This window comes from Triticum dicoccoides, chromosome 3A (genome assembly GCF_002162155.2).
Source record: "Triticum dicoccoides isolate Atlit2015 ecotype Zavitan chromosome 3A, WEW_v2.0, whole genome shotgun sequence".
Lineage (NCBI taxonomy): Eukaryota > Viridiplantae > Streptophyta > Magnoliopsida > Poales > Poaceae > Triticum > Triticum dicoccoides.
This window is the reverse complement of record NC_041384.1, coordinates 36,848,181-36,869,212: the sequence shown is the minus strand read 5'-3', so window position 1 is coordinate 36,869,212 and position 21,032 is coordinate 36,848,181. Positions and strand designations below refer to the sequence as shown.

At 50.5% G+C, this 21,032-nt stretch overlaps 2 pseudogenes; both read right to left on the bottom strand.

The window, feature by feature from the left end:
- Window positions 1–7,389: 7,389 nt before the first annotated feature.
- Window positions 7,390–10,601, bottom strand: LOC119266894 (annotated as a pseudogene).
- A 2,357-nt stretch (window positions 10,602–12,958) lies between these two features.
- LOC119271833 lies at window positions 12,959–19,010 on the bottom strand (annotated as a pseudogene).
- Between the last annotated feature and the right edge of the window lie 2,022 nt (window positions 19,011–21,032).

Sequence of the window (21,032 nt, the reverse complement as noted above, 5' to 3'; positions counted from 1 at the left end):
AGGAGGCGGGGAGAAGGGAGCCGATTTTACTCGACCGCAGAGAGTGGGAGTAAATATACTCCGGTGGATAGGAAAGGAGTAAAAATTATACTCTAGGCTGGCACGAGAGACCTCACCGGTAGTCTCACTCGGCGTCAGGCGACGACCGACTTCTTCGAATCTAATGCCGTCAGACACGGGCCAACCCCGATTAATCAACGGGTCCATATATAGTGTACTACCATAGTGAATGATTACTGTACGTTGATTGATTATTCGAGATAGTTATCGGTTGATGTGATCAATTCTCCTAACCAATAACTACACTATATTCAGAGTGCTCCGACTGAACTTTCTAGCGTGTGGAAATACAACAGAAGGCCTGATTGTTGAGAGTGTTTTGTTTAGTCTGAATCTGTGCTCTTTTGCCGCCAGTCTATTCTGCGGCAGACCAGCTTCAAAAGACGCGCAGCTGCTCGGCACCAGCTTCTTCCATGCCGATCTCATATGTGTACAGTACTGATTTTGCATCTGTTCTTGATCTCCTCAGCGATTCCAACTACACTAGTACACAGACACTAGTTGCTCTGATCTCCTGACTCCTCGGAGGTACCAACCAGGACAACCGTCAAGTCTCAAGCTCTAAAACAACCAGTGATACTTTGAGCGTTTGATTTGATGGTGAATTCAGGTGCTGATCTCTCTGATGCCAACCTTCGAAACTCCTGCTTCTCGCTGGCAACTGTAGCAAAGGTGCATTGGTAGCTGCACGGTAGGCAGCAAAGCATATCATAATCGTTTGGGTTCAGAATAAGCAGCGCTCGTTTGGATTTTGCTTCAGGAACCATCACACAGGACATGACTTGTTTTTCTGTTCCTTCCTGATCATCAAACTACTCTCTTCACAGGAAGCAATCTGGCCGTCAGTGGAACAGAAAATAATATTTTCATAATTGGTTGGGAGTGTGTTGCCTTAACTACGGGATATGGTTTTACAGAAATCTTATGATTTGGATGACCTTTGAGTTCATTCTGCAGGTAAATTTAACAAAAGCTAACTTGAAACTCGGAAGGGATGCTTGTCAGAGGGAACACCTCTTTCAAAGGTTCCGACATATACAGGGTCGGCAAGTGCTACTTGCTCATCTTCAATTCCTCTCCCAACTCTTAACATATTTGGATATGATCAATGTCATATCTCTTCTCACCACAAGAAGTTGCAGACGAGGCGGGTTTCTGCGGTGGGAAAGAACATAGATTATGTCGGAGAAAAAATTCTGAAAGATTTATCCTAGATTCTAGTTAGAAAGCTTTGGCACGCTGCATAGGTTTGAACTTCAAGATATGTTCTATGTGGGAGAAACAAAAAAAGAGAAAACTTCATATAGAAAGTTAGTTGTGTCGCACGAATCTTAAAACGATATTGGAGAGATAGGATAGCAGGACCTGGATGCAAGTGCTCTAAAAATCCATGTCCCTTGGATAGTGTCAGCCTGTCAGGCATACTTGTTGACTACAATGGAAACCAAATAAACTCCCAACATCAGGTATTAATCAATAAATTATTTATTTGATTGCTGATATTGATGCCTGGAAATGCTATTCATTTTTCCTTCTTCACTATCAAGGCTGATGCAGTAACGCCGATAGGGTGTGGATTTGTAAATAAGGGGTCCTTACGTACACGCTATGGGACAAATAATAACTATACATAAACTTGCTTGTTCAGCTAGCTAATACTTGTTACTGTTAAAGTATAACTTTGTATAGCTAACAGCGTGTATTCCCGTTTGCATACGGTTGTACATATACGCGTATAGGTTCTTTCTTGGTCTCCAAGACTTGTAATCTTGCTATAAATATATGAGCCGATCGCCCCTTGAGAGGCGTCTTCCCTCAAACCAATTTTCGTTTACATGGTATCAGCCCTTCGTTCCTAAAACCCTAGCTTCCGCCGCTCCAACCCCATCCGCCGCCGCCCTAAACCCTAGGTGCTGCCGCGGTTTCCCCTCCCCTCCCAGATCGCCGCCATGTCCACCTCCGCCTCCTCGTCGTCCATGCTCGGGGCGCAGACGTCCGGCACCCTCACCACCTCCACCAACGCTGCCGCATCGCCCGCCCTCACGTCGTCGGCATCCCAGGCCGTTCACGTGGCCAGCGTCAAGACGCATGTTCCCGTCGTCCTCGATCTGCAGCAGTCCAACTTCGTCAAGTGGCGGATGCTCATCACCGTCCTCCTCGGCAAGTACGAGCTGATGGATCACATCTCCGCCGTCACGCCACCGGACGCCCGCACCGCCGAGTGGCAGCGTCAGGACTACGTCGTCCGCTCGTGGATCTACGGCTCCATCAGCAACGACATCCTGGACACCATCATGGCCCAAGATCAGACCGCGCATGACGCCTACACCCTGATCCGGAACCTCTTCCTCGACAATCAGCTCACCCGGGCCGTCTACCTCGAGGCACAGTTCCGAGCCCTTGTCCAGGGCGACCTCACCATCACCGCCTACTGCCACCGCCTGAAGGCCCTCTCCGACGTGCTGGCGGATGTGGGGCAGCCCGTGACCGACCAGACCTTGGTCCTCACCTGCCTTCGGGGCCTGAACCCACGCTTCTCCGACATCACGACCCTCGTCACGATGCAAGTTCCGGCTCCCACCTTCCTGCAGACACGCTCCATCCTCCTTCTGCGCGAGAACCAGCTCGCCAACGCCGCTCCCGGCAGCTCCCTGTCGTCTCAAGTCGCCCTCTATGGCAACACCGCCAGGTCCTCCACCGGCGGCAACCCGGGCGGCCACGGCAACTCAGGCGGCAACTCGGGCGGCAACGGCGGCCGCTGGTCGAAGAAGAAGAAGAACGCCGGCGGGGGTGCAGCCAACTCCACCCAACCCCCCGCGGCACCCGGCCCGTGGATCTGCTTCAACCCGTACACCGGCCAGACCCAACAAATGCAGCCCGCCTGGCGTCCCTACGCCGCGCCGGTTCCTCCTGCCCGGGGTGCTGGTCTACTCGGACCGGCCCCGCGGTCCACCTCTTCCGTGCCGCCACCTCGTCAGTCTACCTGGGTGCCCCCAGGTCAAGTCGCCTATACGACCCAACTGGCGCCGCTGCACGGCCAGGCTTGGGGCACTAACCCGCCCCCACCCGCGGTGCCCTACACCCCCGGCCCGGCCTGGGACTGCTCCGCCCTCGTCGCCGCCCTGAACGCCACTGCCGGCCCTTCAGCCGCCGGCCCTGCCACACCGGGCGCATGGGTCATGGACTCCGGCGCAACCTCGCACATGGTCTCCGATCCGGGTATACTCTCCACTCCCTCCCATCCTCCTCCTTCTCTTCGTGTCACCGTTGGCAATGGCGATCCCCTTCCCATCACTGCCACCGGCCACGTCACTCTTCGCACACCTAGCCACACTTTCCACCTTAACAATGTTTTAGTTGTTCCAGATATCATCAAAGATCTTCTTTCTACTCGTCAGTTTACCATTGATAATTCCGTTTCTGTTGAATATGACCCGTGTGGCTTTTCTATAAAGGATCTTCACACTCGGCGCGAGATCATTCGCTGCAGTAGCACCGGTCCACTCTACGAGTTCTTCGCCAACACCAACACCACCACCTCGCCGTTTGGACTCGTCGCCACCACCACCACATCGGAGCTATGGCATCGTCGCTTAGGACATCCAGGTCGTGACTCTATGTCACATTTATCTTCAGAATTTGATATTCCATGTAATAAAAGCACTCAAGTGTTTCATGCATGCCAACTTGGCAAGCACGTGCGTTTACCATTTTCTCGATCATCCACAGTTTGTGTCGTTCCGTTCCAATTGCTTCATTGTGATTTGTGGACATCACCTGTTGCTAGTAACTCTGGCTTCAAATATTACTTGGTCATTGTTGATGATTCTTCTCATTTTATGTGGACCTTCCCACTACGTCGGAAATCCGACACATGTGATATTCTCGTTAACTTTGTAGCATATGCACGTACACAATTCAATCTCCCGGTCGTGTCCTTCCAAACCGACAATGGTACTGAGTTCGTTAACTCCACATTTGTCGAGTTCCTTTCTCGCCAAGGCATCCATCTACGTATGTCTTGCCCGTACACTTCACCTCAAAACGGCAAGGCTGAGCGTGCTCTTCGCACACTGAACGATATCACTCGCACCCTTCTCTTCCAGGCTTACATGCCTCCCCCCTACTGGGCCGAGGCTCTCGCTGTCGCCACCTTCTTACTAAATCGCCGCCCCAGCCAAGCCCTGCACTTCCGCATCCCATATACTCTTCTCTACCAACAAAAGCCCTCCTTCTCCGACCTTCGTGTCTTCGGGTGTTTGTGGTACCCGAATCAATCCGCCACGGCAACGCACAAACTCGCTCCGCGGTCCACCGCGTGCGTGTTCCTCGGCTACCCCACCTTGCATCGCGGCTATAGATGTCTTGACCTATCCACCCGTCGTGTCATCATCTCTCGCCACGTCATATTTGACGAACACACCTTTCCCTTCGCCACAAATCGCGCGGCCTCCTCTCCGGATGACCTCGATTTTCTACTCGACCTGGCCGCCACGCACCCGGCTCCCGCGATCATGTCGCCCTTGGCAGGCCAGCCCAGCATGGCGCTGACCTTATCGGCCCAGCCTGCTATGCATGGCACTGCCTCCACGCCACCCACACCCACCCGCGACGCACACACCTCGCCCGCGCCATCTCCACCCGCGTCTCCTGGCCGGTCTCCCTCTCCTTCACCACCACCACCGCCACCTCCTCCCCCCTCGTCGCTCTCGCAGCAACACCGCTCCTGCCACCAACACCCATACCATGCTCACACGCGCCAAGCGTGGCATCGTCCAGCCGATTGACAGACTTAATCTCTCGGCCGAACACTCCCACATCTCTCCCATTCCCAAAACCTATCGCTCCGCCCTTCAGGACCCTCTTTGGCGTGCCGCCATGTCCGAGGAGTACAGTGCCATCATTCAGAACCACACTTGGTCTCTAGTCCCTCGCCCGGTTGGCACTAACATTGTTTCAGGCAAGTGGATCTTCAAGCACAAGTTTGGCGCTGATGGCGGCCTTGCTCGGTACAAGGCCAGGTGGGTCGTCCGTGGATTCTCCCAGCAGCCTGGTATTGACTACGACGAGACTTTTAGTCCCGTTGTCAAACCGGCTACGATCCGCGTTGTACTCAGCATCGCTGTCTCTCACGCTTGGCCGGTTCATCAGCTGGATGTCAAGAACGCCTTTCTTCATGGTGACCTTGACGAGGTGGTCCATTGTGAGCAGCCACCCGGCTTCATCGACCCTACGTGTCCCCACCACGTCTGTCTGCTTCACAAGTCTCTCTATGGACTTAAGCAGGCACCTCGCGCACCTCGATTTTCTACTCGACCTGGCCGCCACGCACCCGGCTCCCGCGATCATGTCGCCCTTGGCAGGCCAGCCCAGCATGGCGCTGACCTTATCGGCCCAGCCTGCTATGCATGGCACTGCCTCCACGCCACCCACACCCACCCGCGACGCACACACCTCGCCCGCGCCGTCTCCACCCGCGTCTCCTGGCTGGTCTCCCTCTCCTTCACCACCACCACCGCCACCTCCTCCCCCCTCGTCGCTCTCGCAGCAACACCGCTCCTGCCACCAACACCCATACCATGCTCACACGCGCCAAGCGTGGCATCGTCCAGCCGATTGACAGACTTAATCTCTCGGCCGAACACTCCCACATCTCTCCCATTCCCAAAACCTATCGCTCCGCCCTTCAGGACCCTCTTTGGCGTGCCGCCATGTCCGAGGAGTACAGTGCCATCATTCAGAACCACACTTGGTCTCTAGTCCCTCGCCCGGTTGGCACTAACATTGTTTCAGGCAAGTGGATCTTCAAGCACAAGTTTGGCGCTGATGGCGGCCTTGCTCGGTACAAGGCCAGGTGGGTCGTCCGTGGATTCTCCCAGCAGCCTGGTATTGACTACGACGAGACTTTTAGTCCCGTTGTCAAACCGGCTACGATCCGCGTTGTACTCAGCATCGTTGTCTCTCACGCTTGGCCGGTTCATCAGCTGGATGTCAAGAACGCCTTTCTTCATGGTGACCTTGACGAGGTGGTCCATTGTGAGCAGCCACCCGACTTCATCGACCCTACGTGTCCCCACCACGTCTGTCTGCTTCACAAGTCTCTCTATGGACTTAAGCAGGCACCTCGCGCATGGTACCAGCGGTTCGCTCATCATGCTCATCGCCTTGGGTTCGTGGCATCCCAGAGTGGTGTATCTCTCTTTGTGCTTCGGCGCGGCATCGAGATGGCCTACCTGCTCCTCTATGTTGACCACATCATCCTTACTGCCTCCAGCACCGGGCTCCTTCAACACATCACCGACCAGCTCCACCGTGAGTTCTCCATGACCGATCTCGGGGACTTGTCCTACTTCCTCGGGATCTCGGTTTCCCGCTCTACATCGGGGATGCTTCTCTCGCAGCGCCAGTACGCCATCGACCTTCTTCAGCGCGCTGGTATGATGGACTGCAACCCGTGTGTGACGCCCATCGACACCCGTTGCAAGCTCTCTGCCGATGAGGGACCACTCGCCACCGATGCTACTGAGTACCGGAGCTTTGTCGGGGCCCTTCAGTACCTGACGCTCACTCGTCCTGACATTGCTCATGCCGTTCAGCAGGCGTGCCTCTACATGCACGCCCCTCGGGAGCCTCATCTCAACCTCGTCAAGCGGATCCTCCACTACGTTCGTGGCACCCTCGACCTCGGGCTGCAGCTCCACTCCACGCCGGCCACCTCGCTCACTGCCTACTCCGACGCGGATTGGGCCAGCTGCCCCGACACACGCCGCTCCACATCCGGCTACTGCGTCTATCTCGGTGATAACCTGGTGTCTTGGTCCTCCAAACGCCAGGCCACCATGTCTCGCTCCAGTGTCGAGGCGGAGTACAGAGCGGTGGCGCATGCCGTGGCCGAGTGTTGTTGGCTCCGACAGCTTCTTCTTGAGCTTCATCGTCCCCTTTCGTCCGCGACCGTTGTTTTCTGTGATAACGTCAGTGCTGTTTACATGGCGTGTAACCCGGTCCAGCATCGCCGCACGAAGCACATCGAGATCGACATCCACTTCGTTCGGGAGAAGGTGTCTCTCGGTCAGATTCGGGTTCTTCATGTGCCATCTTCACAGCAGTTTGCCGATATCATGACGAAGGGGCTGCCGTCGCACCTCTTCGAGGATTTTCGGTACAGTTTATGCGTTCGCCCGACGCACAAACTGCGGGGGGATGTTAAAGTATAACTTTGTATAGCTAACAGCGCGTATTCCCGTTTGCATACGGTTGTACATATACGCGTATAGGTTCTTTCTTGGTCTCCAAGACTTGTAATCTTGCTATAAATATATGAGCCGATCGCCCCTTGAGAGGCGTCTTCCCTCAAACCAATTCTCGTTTACAGTTACATACACGCTATGTGATAAACCCCAATTATACAACAACTTGTCTTTCAGTTAGCATCAAAGTAAGCATCCTTGATTCCATGTAGCTTGGCCGCCACCTCCTGCATGTTGATACGATCACCGGGAGATGGCTTGGTGCAAGAAAGGCCAACCTTTAGCATAGACAAAAGACATTCTGAACATTTTTCCTTCAAGGCCATTGGAGTTTCCTCCAACTCCTGTAGAAGTTGGGGGTCGACAATCTCCAATACCCTACCGGGGAAGCTAGCCTCTATAAAGTTCACAATGTTGAGTCCATCCTTAAACATGTCATCCGTTGGCCTTCTTCGAACAAATATCTCGAGGAGAACGACACCAAAGCTGTAAACATCCGCGGCAGTTGAAACTTGACCGCCCCCAGCATATTCTAAAGAATGAAAAGAGTGGAGTTATTTCGCTTTCGCTGCTTAACATAGATGCAGAAAAAATAATGTACCAACTTCAGCTAAAAAAAGACCATTACCTGGAGCGGCGTATCCAATCGTCCCCATTACTGCAACAGAAGAAGAGTTGGGGTTACCAAGAGATGACATTGTAGAACCAACTTTTTGAATCTTGACAGCCCAAAGTCTCCAACATGAGCTGTCATATTATCATCCAAAAGAATGTTGCTAGGCTTCAGATCACAATGAATCATTGTTTCTTGGTTATTATGGTGTAGATACTCCAGTGCATCTGCCACGTCCACCACAATGCTTATCCTTTGAGCCATCATAATGAGGTTCAAATCTGAAGAGCATTCATAGTCTTGAGTTGAGTATAGTAGCTTATGTAAGTCTCCACGTGGCATGAGCTCATACACCAGGGCCTTGAAGTCATTGCCCTTAGAATCAATACTTGAGCATGCAGTCAGAATAGGGACCAGATTGCGATGTCGCACATTTCTCAATGCATTACATTCTGCAATGAAGCTCTTGTGTGCTCCTCTTATCTCTAGGTTGAAGACTTTTATGGCAACCTCATTTTGGTCTTCAAGTAGTTTTCCTTGGTATACAGAACTGTATCTTCCTCTACCAATCAAATTAGGCGTGGAGAACCCTGCTGTTGCTCTAGTTAGGTCGTTGAAAGAAACTTTCGGTAATTTTGTAGAAAACGATGGCAGTGATATAGATTTGCTATTGTGTTTTCTTATCCATAGCAAATAGCCAAATATGACTACAGCAAGTGACACAACACATGCTATTGGGATGACCACTTTGAGCACTAAAGATTCCTTGTGCCTAGTTGAATTTGAAGGCACGTCAGAACAAGCTAGTATGTGTAACTCCTTTACCCCGCCACAAAGCCCTTGATTTCCGTTAATCTTCAAGGTAGTTGCATTCCTGAAGATCCCTTTTGTTGGAACCTCTCCATTAAGATGGTTGAATGACAAATCTAGGTCCTCAAGGAGTTCCAGGCTGCCAAGAGATGCTGGTATTGACCCAGTTAAGTTGTTGGTAGACAAATTCAAAACTTTGAGGCTGCTTATCTTGGCTAACGATGTGGGAATGCTTCCGCTGAAAATGTTTGAATCTAACTCAATGCCTTCTAAGCTTTCACAATCACCCGAAGTGTTTGGAATATCTCCGGATAGTTTATTTGATGAAACTCTCAATATCACGAGTTGTTTGGCATTTCCAATGCCCGTAGGAAGTTGTCCATCAAGGCTATTGAATGATAAATCAATTCCAGTTATTGCTGGGATTCTAAAGATCTCCATTGGAACCTTGCCATGGAGTTCATTGCGGGAAATGTCCAATATTTGAAGCATTGGAAAGTTTCCAAAGCTTGATGGTATGTGACCGGTGAACTGGTTCGAGCGTAGGTAGAGAGCTCCCAATTGAGTCAAGTTTGACAAGGATGATGGGAGGGCCCCCGCAAAGAAGTTTTTGAATAAGCCTATTACCTGCACAGCTTTGAGAGTTCCTATCCACATAGGAACCACACCTGTAAAGTTATTTCGTCCCAATGCTACAAAAATCAGGTTGCGAAGGTTTGCTATGCCAGATGGAAAATCTCCTGATAGTTGATTGTTTGTCAAGTATAATTCCTGGAGTTGACTTGAAAGGTTACCTAATGAACTCGGTACATGCCCTGATAGATGATTATAACCCATGGAAAACATTTGTAGCTCCGTGCAGTTGCCTAAGCTATTCAAAAACTCCCAATCTTCTCTGTTGTGTGCTTGGAGTTCATTATTTTCAAGATTCAAGCTCAAGAGTTTGGTAAGTTTTCCAATCGTGGTAGGCATCAATCCTGTGAAGTTGTTTCTTGACAAATCGAGAGCTTGTATATTGGAAGCATTGGTGAATGAACTAGGAAGGTGCCCTAAAAATAAGTTGCCACCTAAGAAAAGTATCTGGAGATCGGGAAGAGAGGTAAAGAGATTTGGTGGAACCTCTCCACTTAGACCATTGGCAGCAAGTTCGAGGATGGTAAGAGTAGAAAGATTCAAGATGGCTTGTGGAAATCTTCCTGATAGCCGATTAGCACTGGCAGACAGGTGCTGCAAGCTGGACAAATGTGCAAATTCACTTGGGATATTTCCCTTGATGTGATTATCTTGGCAGTTAATTTGGGTTAATGTTGTGATATTGGCAAGAGTAGCTGGGATGGTGCCAGTAAGGTTATTAGACCAAACGTGCAACACTTACAAGTAAAGAGGCAAGTTGGCATGGAGATGGCCTACTAGGTTGTTTTTCGAAACATCCATCACCTTGAGCTTTGAGCAGTTAGCGAAACTCGGCACCCTTCCTTGTAGCATGTTACTATTCAAGAGGAAGGTTTGGAGGCGAGGTAGGTGACCAAGCGAGGGTGGGATCTCCCCGGCGAGTGTGTTCTCTGTGAGGACCAGAGACCGCAAGAATGTTAGGTTTCCAAGTGAAGGAGAGATGTGCCCCACCAAACCTCGACTTGTAAGGTTTAGAGAAGTGACACGACGTGGAGCCTTGACCCTGCATAGGACACCTTCCCAATTGCAGAAGTGAGTGCTATGGTTCCAGGACATGAAGGTTTGTTGTGGACCGAGACTGATGATTGCATCCTTGAATGCAAGCAGCGATAACCGATCCGTCTCGTTTCCGTACGAGATGGAGGTGTTGCAAATGACGACATGTGCGCTGCAAGCCGCCAACACCCACAGAAGTAACCTGGCAGCTTTCATGGCCGGGTGGCTATGAATGTATATTGGTCAAGTCAGATCTTCAGTACTATTCACTACATATGCATGCATAAAAACAAGGCGAGTTTTAAACTAAATAGTTAATAATAAGTAATAGATATGTTGCTAGTATTAATTACCTGAGGATTCCTTCTTCTTCTGTATATACTGATACTCTAGCTCCTCCTTTCCGGGCCGAGACACAAGAGCTACAACCGCCAGAGGACAAAGGCGAACAAGAGAGAAACCAAGCATATGTGTGTACGAGTTAATTTGGAGTCTAGACTGTGGAGTGTTTGATCTACGTCCGCCATTGTGGCCTTCCTTTTATAGGCGCGACGTCGTTATTACGTGCCTGGTCACCAGTCCACTGTGAGTGTTAATCATCACAAATCGTGGTGTTAGATGCACTAATCCTCTTTTTTTGGAGTAAAGGCGCACTAATTTTCAGATTAACGTATTTGTTTGGTTGGCCCGAACCCACCCAGAGCCCGGGCCAGCGAGGCAACTGACTTTTTTTTCAAATGCAGGAAAAGGTCCCACCGGACAACGTGAGGAAGCCCACGACTGGTCATTGATACGATCTCGATCAAATCTAATACCTTCAGTAACACAAAAATGAGGATTGGAAACGATGAAGTCCCAAGTCCCTTTGCATTTCAGTGAGTTTTAAGTTCTTTTTTTCCCGGAAAGGTCTTTTAGTGATTAAGTAGCAGGCTATGACTGAACTTTCTAGTTCTAGCTTGCTCTCTCCAGATTTTACTGATGTTTGGAGCAACATGTTTTAGTGATTAAGTTAAGTAGAAATAGAACAGAACCTCTCAAGTTCAGATTTCTGTTGTTGTTTTTTTTTTCCGGGGTAAGTTCAGATTGTTCTTTTTTCTCTGAATCTGTGTTCTTTTGCTGTGGCATATACCGCCGCGGACCAACTTCAAATCGCAAAGCTTCTCGGTGCTAGTTTCTTCAATGTAGACGCCATGGGTAGCATACTGATCTTGCATCTGTTCTTGATCTCCTTGGCACTAGTCAGACACAAGTTGCTGTGATGCTTGCCCGCTGTCAGTTGTCAAGTCTGAAACAATGTGTAATTGTCTTTGCCTGTTTGATTGTCAGTGCAGGTGCCTATCTCTCGAACTCTGGCCTACTTAGAAACGCCGACTTCTCGCTGGCAAATGTAATAATGGCACATCAGTAGCTACATGGTAGGCGACAACTCATGTGATCAAGTTACCGTATAAAATTAGCTTGTAGAATTTCCATCGATTCCTGTACTTCAACCGATGTGATCAAGTCTCTTGCGGTGAGGCTCTGACTCAACTTTCTAGCTTGTAGAAATACAACAGAAGTACTGAATATTCAGAGTGTTTTTTGGTGTTTTTCTGAATTTGTATTCCTGCTGCAGCCTACTGATTTGCATTTCTTTTTCATCTCCTCTCCTCAGAGATTCCAACCAGCAGTAGACAGAAAATTAGGCGATTTGTGATGATGCTTTCCCACTGTCAAGTGTCAAGTTCTGAGACGGTAAGTGATATTTTTTGACTGTTCGATGGTGAATTCAGGTGCATGCTGATCTATCTGACGCCGACCTTATAAACACCGACTACTAGCTGGCAAGTGTGACAAAGGTACAATAGTAGGCAAACATCAAGCATGTCATAAGAGTTCAGGTTCAGAATAAGCAGTGACATCTTGTGCTGGCCTGAGTTTTGGTGCAAACCAGTGACCATTACACAAAACTTATTGTTTTGTTTCTTTCTGGCCTACCATACAAGCTAGTACCTCCAGAGAGACCAAACTGGAATGTCACTGGAGCAGATTTAATAATCTATAACTGATGATTAGCATACCGGCCCCCTGAATTACTGGATACGGTTTTACATCAATCTCTTTTGTTCCATTCTGTAGGTAAATTTAACAAATGGTCCTCTGTTTTGTCCTGTAGGTAAAATTGTTGCCATACTCAATAGTGTCAGCCTGTCAGGCATACTTGTTTGAAGGGTAGTTTTACCACAGATAAAGCTATAAGTGTGGGAAAAACATCATATCTATGAAGTGTGGCAAGCGACGACTACAACGGAAACCAAATAAACTGCAAACTAGATGTATTAATCAATAAAATATTAATTTGATTGCTCATATTGATGCCTGGGACATGCTATTCATTTTTCCATGTTCACTATCTAGGATGATGTGGTAACACCGAGAGTGTGTGGATTTGTAAATACGCCGCCCTTATCTACACGCTATGTGACAAATACCAACTATAAAAATCTTACTTGTTCAGGTAGCCAATACTTCTTACATACACACAATTTCATAAAAGCCAATTATACAACGACTTGTCTATTCAGTTAGCTATTGCTACTGAAACAATAGAATTGAGATAAGCATCCTTGATTCCATGTAGCTTGGCAGCCACCTCCTGCATGTTGATACGGTCGCCAGGAGATGGCTTGGTGCAAGAAAGGCCAACGTTTAGCATAGATAGAAGACATTCTGAACATTTTTCCTTCAAGGCCATTGGAGTTTCCTCCAACTCTTGTAGCAGTTGGGGGTCAACAATCTCCAATACCCGACCTGGGAAGCTGGCCTCTATAAACTTCACTATGTTGAGTTCATCCTTAAATATGTCATCAGTCGGCCTTCTTCGGATGAATATCTCGAAGAGAACGACACCAAAGCTGTAAACATCCGCGGCAGTTGAAACTTGACCGCCCCCAGCATATTCTGAAAATGAAAAGAGCGGAGTTATGTCACTGTCGCTGCTTAATATAGATGTGGAAAAAATGTACCAACTTGAAATATAAAAAAAAGACCGTTACCTGGAGCGGCGTATCCAATCGTCCCCATTACTGCAATAGAAGAGGAGTTGGAGTTACCAAGAGATGACATTGTGGAACCAACTTTGAATCTTGCCAGGCCGAAGTCTCCAACATGAGCTGTCATATTGTCATCCAAAAGAATGTTTCTTGGTTGTTATGGTGTACATACTCCAGTGCATCCGCTACGTCCACCACAATACTTATCCTTTGAGCCATCGTAATGAGGATAAAATCTGAAGAGCTTTCATACTGCCCAGTTGAGTATAGTAGTTTATGTAAGTCCCCTCGTGGCATGAGCTCATACACTAGAGCCTTGAAATCATTGCCATTAGAATCAATGCTAGAGCATGCAGTTAGGATAGGGACTAGATTGCGGTGTCTCACATTTCTCAACATATTACATTCTGCAATGAAGCTCTTGTGTGCCCCTCTTGTCTCTAGGTTGAACACTTTCACAGCAACCTCTTTTTCATCATGAACTAGTTTCCCTTTATATACAGAACCGTAACTCCCTCTGCCAATTAGGTTGGAAATTGAGAATCCCTCTGTTGCTCGCTAGATCATTGAAAGAAACTTGGGGGAATTTTGTAACAAATGATGGTAGAGATGTAGATTTGCTCTTGTGCTTTCCTCTTGAGAGCAATAAGCCAAATATGACCATAGCAAGTGAGACCAAACTAGCTATTGGGATAACTACTTTGAGCACTAAATATTCCTTGTGCCTAGTTGAATTTGAAGGCATCACAGAACATGCTAGCATATGTAACTCCAATACCCCACCACAAAGCCCCTGATTTTCATCAATCCGCACGGCAGCTGCATTATTGAAGATCCCTTTTGTTGGAACCACACCATGAAGTTGGTTGAATGACAAATCTAGTTTCTCAAGAAGTTGTAGGTTTCCAAGAGATGTCGGTATTGACCCACTTAAGTTATTGGCAGAAAAATTCAAAACTTTGAGGTTGCTTATCTTTCCTAATGAAGTGGGAATGCTTCCGCTGAAAAAATTCGAGCCTAACTGAATTTCTTCTAAGCTTTCGCAATCACCTAGTGTATTTGGAATATCTCCAGATAGCTTATTTGAAAAAAGGACAGACCCAGTGCATAGAAGCTCCCACACAAGGTGGGGTCTGGGGAGGGATTATAGGAACCTACTCTTACCCCTGCAAAGTGCAATGCAGAGAGGCTGGTTCGAACCCAGGACCTCTTGGCACAAGTGGGGAGGACTTCACCACTGCGCCAGGCCTGCCCTCCCAGATAGCTTATTTGAAGAAAGTTGAAAATATATGAGTTGTTTGGCATTGCCAATGTCATTAGAAAGTTGTTCATCAAGGTTGTTGAATGACAAATCAATTCCTATCATTGATGGGATTCTGAAGATCTCCACTGGAACTGGGCCTTGAAGATTGTTGTTGGAAATGTCCAAATATTGAAGCATTGGAAAGTCTCCAATGCTTACTGGTATGTGACCAAAGAACTGGTTCGAGTGTAGAAAGAGCCCTCCCAGCTGAGACAAGTTTGACAAGGACGAGGGGATGGCCCCTGTAAAGAAGTTTCTCTCTAATACAATTTGCTGTAAAAAAATTAGAGTCCCAATCCACTCCGGAACCACACCTGTAAAGTGATTCCCCCCCAATGCTACAACAGTTAGGTTGTGAAAGTTTGCTATACCAGAAGGAAAATCTCCTGATAGTTGATTGTCTTCTAAGTATAGATACTGGAGTTGATTGGAAAGGTTGCCTAATGAACTTGGTATATTCCCTGATAGACGATTCATACTCATGGAGAAACTTTGTAGCTCTGTGCAGTTGCCTAAGCTGTCCAAAAACTCCCAATCTTCCCTGATGTGTGCTTGGAGTTGATTCAGTTCAAGATTCAACTGCGAGAGTTTGGTAAGTTTGCCAATCATGTTGGGTACCAATCCGGTGAAATTGTTACTCGACAAATCAATGCGGTGTAGGTTGGAAGAATTAGTAAATGAACTCAGAATGAACCTTTGAGCCGTCCCCTGTCCCCCGTGCCGCTCCCGCGAGCGGCCCGGGCGGAACCCTAGATCGCCGCCACCAGGGGATGCCGCCGGGCAAAGCCCGCGCGTGTGTTGGCGGCGGCGGGGCTCCCTCCCTCCTCGCGAGGCTCCTGGACGGCGCGGGACAGTCGGCCCTCGCGGCGGCGCTCGGCTCGGCGGCAGGTCGGGCTGCCGGCGGATCTGCAGGGCTCCCCTTTGGTGGCGCTGCGGCGATGGTGGCGGCCTGGTCTGCGCCGGGTGGCGAGGCGCAGGCTCCTCCTCCTCCTGATCTGATGGCGCCGCGGTGGTGCCAGCGCTCGAGCGTGCGGCGGGGTCTGCGAGGGTGGTCGGCGCGCGACGTCTTCCTCCCCGATCTGATGGCTCCACGGTGGCGCCAGTGCTCAGGTGGCGGTTGCCTTCGGCAAGCGGTGGCGGGCACTGGGCTCTCGGCGGCGCTCCGGCGTGTGCAGGCGGTGGCAATCCCTATGTGCGGTCGGCGGCTCCGTCTCTGATCCGGATGGCGCGGGGGATGGCGGCGGCCTGGCGTGGCCGGCGATCTGGATGCGGTGGTGCCAGCGGCTCGCTAAGCCGGTACTCCAGGGTCTGCCTAGTGGTGCTGGTGGTGACGGCGGCCTGTGCACGAGAGTTGGATTCCTTCGAACTGATCAGGGTGAAAACTTGCCTTCGGCTTCTGCTAAGGCCGGCGGTGGCGGCGCTATTTGCGCCGTTCCCTTCTTGAAGGCATTGCCGTGGAGAAGTTCAAGGCCACTCTCTGCTACCTCCAGGGGAAACCCTAGATCGGATGATCGGATGACAGCGGCGCTCTGGTGTCATTCCTCCCTTGGGGCGTCATTCTTGGAGGTACACACGTGATCGAGGGACCAGAGGACGGATTCTTTGATGGAGCGGTGCTTCATCCTACACATTGATGGCGATGGACCTTGAAGGCGTGGCGCAGTGCAGATTCGGAGTTTGCTGTGGGAGGATAGACTCGCGCAGGAGGACGACGCTGTCGGGCGTCGTGGTGGCGTCCTGGCACGGTACATGCAACAGTACAGCTCTGAAGATGGATTGATGGCAGGTGGCTGCGGTGGCCTCATACCCGGCAGGCGTCCTGGTTAAGGAGTGCGCCGGACTGGTAGGGGCCCCATACCCGGCAGGCGTGCTGGTTGGGACCTCAGGTCTTAGATGTTTAGGTTTGGCTGCATGTCTGTTTGGTATTAGGCTCAGACTATCTGCGCCCCTTCATCAATTGGATAGGTGTAGCGACAATTGTTGCTTAGACGGTGGCTTTAATCTTGCTGTTGTATGGCTTTATAAGGTCTTGTGATAATAATTAATAAAATGGCCGTATGCATCGTCCATATGCAAAGGCTGGGGGTCATCCTTCTTTTCTAAAAAAATAAGAATATCTGAAGGTTGGGTAGAGAGGAACAAAGATTTGGTGGAACCTCTCCACTTAGACCATTGAGACCAAGGCCAAGGCCGATAAGAGTAGAAATATTCAAGATGGCTTGTGGAAACCTGCCCGACAACTGATTAACACCCATAGACAGGTATTGCAAGCTCGAAAAATATGCAAACTCACTTGGGATATTTCCCTTGATGTGATTATACTCACAATAAATGGCGGTTAATGTTGTGATGTTGGCAATAGAAGCTGGGATGGTAACAGTAAGTTTATTAGAAGAAATCCTCAACACCTCAAGGTGATGAGGTAAATTAGTGGGAAGTTGGCCAACTAGATTGTTAGTTCTAAGATTCAGTACCTTGAGCTTTGAGCAGTTTGCGAAACTCGGCACTGTTCCCTCCAGCGTGTTATTATTCAAGAGGAGTGTTTGGAGGTGATTCAGGTGACCGAGCATGGGTGGGATCTCCCCGGTGAGCAGGTTCTCCGTCAAGGCTAGAGAACAAAGGAATGTTAGGTTCTCAAGTGAAGAAAAATCTCGGCCTGTAAGGTCTAGAGAAGTGACACGACGTGGAGCCTTCACACTGCACATGACACCTTCCCAATCGCAAAAGTGGGTGCTCTCATTCCAGGACATCAGGGCTTGCTGTGGGTCGAGACTGATTGCGTCCTTGAATCCAAGCAGTGATAACCGATCCGTCTCGTTGTTTCCATGCGAGGAGGAGCTGCAGAAGACGACCACATCATGTGCACTCAAAGTCACCAGTACCAACTTTCATGCCCGGGTAGTTCTGTTGTACATATGTTGGTCGAGTTAGATTCCAGTATTCTCTTTATAGGAATGCATAGTAGGATGAAGGAGAAATTTAAATAGTATATATAGCTAATATAATGCTACCTCTGTAAACAAATATAAGACAGGTTTTTTCGAACCATGCTATATATAAGACGTTTTAGGTCACTAAAGTAGTAGTGGATATATTCATTATTCATGGAATGCACTTGAACGTTCCAGTGTGAATTACTTATCCACCTGGGGTTTGTTGGTCATCTTCTCCCACGCTAGCTTTTACTTCCCTGACTGGAACAAGAGCTACAGCTGCTACAGCCTACAGGGCAGAGGAACTGGGAAGTTAAGTGATTAAACTAATAAAAAATGTGTTAATTAGCAGGTATTCATTACTCCACGGATGAATTACGTAAGTGCCTGCTCTTCTTCTTCTTCTTCTTCTTCTTGTTGAAAAGCTACAGATGCTGCAGAGCAGAGGCGAGACGTACAAAGCATATAATGTGTGCAAAGGTTTGCAGTTTGGAGCGAGTGTTTGATCGACCTTCACCACTACGGCCTTACTTTATAAGTACTAGCTTGCCGCGCGCTGCCCGGTCATCTTCGTTTAGTGTGCAAGTGGTTGGATCAGAATACAATATCACGTCTTGAATACCACGAACCTTTTCAAAGCTACTCCGTATATGCATGCATGCTATGCTTTCACTTTTTTTTTTAGAAAAGGAGGATGACTCCCGGCCTCTGCATCTGGGAGATGCATACGGCCATTTATTGATTATTCTCAGGACCTTACAAAGTATTACAATAATGAGTCTGAATCCACCATCTTGGCAACACATGCCGCTACTTCTATCCAAAATGATGAAGGGGTGCTAGCTGGACCACTACCCAAACCACTCACCTAAGCCTAACATTAAAAGCCGGAAACCGAAACATATTCGGAAGCCCCAGCCGAGCCACATACCGGGTCTGGGGCACAATCTGGTCAGACGCACTCGTGTGTCGTCACCGCCATCTTCCACAGGTCCGTCTTCAGATCATATTGAGGCTTCTACCTTGACTGACCACTCTGCCATCGACGTCACCATGACGCCAGACAGCAACCTCCTCCTGCGCGAGTCCATCTCCGCGCATCGGGCGGCGAGCCTCCACAGCGCCAATGCCGTCGATCTTCGCCGCCATCAATGAGTGAGATGAAGTACCGTTCCACCATGGCATGTACAAGGTGAGGAAGGGCGAGGTCCCCATCGGAGACACGGCCGGAAGAGAAGCACCGCAGCCCCGAGACACTGCCCGGAGCTGCGACGCAGTAGTCAGGCGGGCCGCCACCAGGAACCAGACAAGCTCGCCATGCACACCCAGCATCCCCATGCCCATGTCGGCGCCTTCAAGAAGGTGACGACGCTGTGGCGCCGCCGCCGCTTAGCCACCGGGGCTAGGGTTTTCACCCGGGCGCAGGGGAAGGGGGGAGGCAGGGGAGGTTTAGCCTCGGCGCCGCCACCAAGGAGGGAATGGCGTCCGGGACGCCATCGACGCCGTGACCGCCACCGGCGGCCAAGGGTTTCCCCCGGCCAAGCGCCCTGCCTCCACCACCGAACCAGCCACAATATCAGCAGGCGCGTGTACGCTGGAGATCCAGGCCGGCCGGAGGTCATGCATCACGAGCAGACCAGGATCGCCTCCGATCTGACGAGGGGAGCCCGGGGCCTCCCCGCGCCATGACCTGCGCCCACCGGGACCTCGCTGCCCGCGCAGCCGAGGGGATCCGACCTACCTCACCGACGAGCACTCCCCGCCGCCGGAGGAGCGCCGTCCGCACCAACGAGGCCGCCGCCTCAGATCCGGACCCTCACCATCGAAAGGGAGCGGTCTCGCCCCGCCGCCACCATCCCGGGAGCCGGCGCCGGCTTCGCCGGCCATTCCTCCGGTGGTGGCGAGGTGGGGAGGGAGGTTGGAAGGGTGTAAGGCGCCGGATCTGGGTTCCCCCGTCACCGCCAGAGAGGGCGACGCGGGGGACGCGGGGACTACGCATATCCGATGCTTTTTTTTTATCCAAGTGGCAGAAAAGAAACATCGATTCCTTTGCCACAACCACAATGGGCACATGGTAGTATATGTAACATCTGTGTGCGCCATCTCAAAACAACTGCCCGCAATGGTTTAGAGACTCTCTTTTGTTGTGCATGCAGAGAGAGACCGGGGAAGTCATCTCTTTAGGTTATGCATTTCAGACGGGCCTCCTCCATATTGAAATCCATAGTCACCACGCACAAGTACGATATCGATAATTAATTAACCTTGCCTACTCTTTCCATTGATTCCTGCTTTTACTTTAAGTTAAAAGAAAGGACAGGTAAGAGCCCCCGGTCTTCCATTGATTCCTATACTTGAATTGATGATTCAATACGGTCACGTGATCGATTGATGTGATCAGGCCTCTTGTTTTGATCATGTATGTAGCAGGCAGGTTCTGACTGGACTTTCTAGCACGTAGAAATACAATAGCGGATCTGAATGTTCAGAGTGTTTTGGATGACATTCTGAATACACTTCTTCTTCGATAAAACCCCTCTAAACACTTTAACGGCTGAGATCGCACCGTACCCCTTCATTAAAAAGGGCAGGATCGTCCCAGCACATAAAAAGCCGCCGCCCGCGCGACGGGGCTGTACCTGCGCGACGGGGCTCTACGCCGACTACCCATACACGCGTCCGTCCGCGTACGTACAACGACGACCAAAGAAAAAAACGACGCGACCTGTCGAGCGACGTACTCGTAGCGACGTGGCGTCGGCTGGACGAAAAAAAAGACGATGCGGCGTGTGGGGACGAGACGACACGACGGGCGGTTGCGTGCCGTATAAGCGTCGGTCAAGGGCGGTTCCCGACGCGGCCGCCGACCCGATGCGCCATTAATGCCGGCGTTAAGCCGGGCGTCGGTCACCTACCGGACGGCCTCCCCCACCCACCGACGCCTGCCTTTAAAACGCCGCTCGTCGCCCCGTCTGCCTCCCTCCAGTCCACTCGACGCACCTCGACCCGCTCACCCCACCCACCGACGAGCTCTCTTTCCCGGCGGCCTGCATGGCGTCCGACGGCGGCGGCGGCGGCAGATCGTGGCCGACGAGCCTGGACACGCCGGAGACAGACGAGCTCATCCGTCTCGGATTAATGGTGCCGCCGGGCTGCCGTCTGCCTCATGCGTTCCACATCACCGCCGACGGGTACCCGACGAGGGGGCCCGGGGCGAACCCGGATGAGCTCCGCCAGCACGTGGGCGGCCGGTGGAACATCGCCGGCCACGCGAGATTTTGGGAGGGCAAGAACTACAGGGCCGTCGTCGTGCAGGCTCGTCGGGAGTTGCGGACAGGCGGCTCGTCGTCCGCCTCGCGCCGGCCC